General features: G+C 43.0%; 2 non-coding genes across 2 annotated transcripts; both read right to left on the bottom strand.

Moving 5' to 3' along the window:
• Positions 1–81: 81 nt before the first annotated feature.
• trnac-gca (transfer RNA cysteine (anticodon GCA)) lies at positions 82–153 on the bottom strand. Its single transcript has one exon. It is a non-coding gene; the product is annotated as a tRNA-Cys (tRNA).
• Positions 154–394: 241 nt separating this feature from the next.
• trnac-gca (transfer RNA cysteine (anticodon GCA)) lies at positions 395–466 on the bottom strand. Its single transcript has one exon. It is a non-coding gene; the product is annotated as a tRNA-Cys (tRNA).
• Positions 467–761: the final 295 nt, after the last annotated feature.

The following is a 761-nucleotide window of genomic DNA, read 5'->3' as shown; positions in this document are numbered from 1 at the left end:
CAGGACATGTCCTTTTTTGGATGGACAGTCATTGACTGCTTGTTTGAAGAACTTCAGAAATTGGGTGCACAGAACATCAACAGGGGGCACCCAGAGTTGAACTGGGGACCTCTTGATCTGCAGTCAAATGCTCTACCACTGAGCTATACCCCCACAAGCATTATAAGTAATCTCACTGTCTAACATCGCAAGAATTGAACAGCTACCTGTGCATGTTGAGCTCTTGTTTTGGCCACTTGCTTCGTGCATGATAATGAACCATTGATAAGGATAAAATATGATGATTGAAGAGTGACAGAAAACACATAAATGAAGTTTACAGTTAGCTCAGACTTACAGGACATGTCCTTTTTTGGATGGATAGTCATTGACTGCCTGTTTGAAAAGCATCAACAGGGGGCACCCAGAGTTGAACTGGGGACCTCTTGATCTGCAGTCAAATGCTCTACCACTGAGCTATACCCCCACAAGCATTATAAATAATCTCGCTGTCTAACATCGCAAGAATTGAACAGCTACCTGTGCGTGTTGAGCTCTTGTTTTGGCCACTTGCTTCGTGCATGATAATGAACCATTGATAAGGATAAAATATGATGAATTAAGAATGACAGAAAACACATAGCTGAAGTCTACAGTTAACTCAGACTTGCAGGACATGTCCTTTTTTGGATGGACAGTCATTGACTGCTTGTTTGGAGAGCATCAGAAACTGGAGTGCACAGACAATCAACAGCGGACACCCAGAGTTGAACTGGGGACCT

This window comes from Monopterus albus, unplaced genomic scaffold (genome assembly GCF_001952655.1).
Source record: "Monopterus albus unplaced genomic scaffold, M_albus_1.0 scaffold12.1, whole genome shotgun sequence".
Classification (NCBI taxonomy): domain Eukaryota; kingdom Metazoa; phylum Chordata; class Actinopteri; order Synbranchiformes; family Synbranchidae; genus Monopterus; species Monopterus albus.
This window is presented reverse-complemented; position numbering and strand designations above follow the sequence as displayed.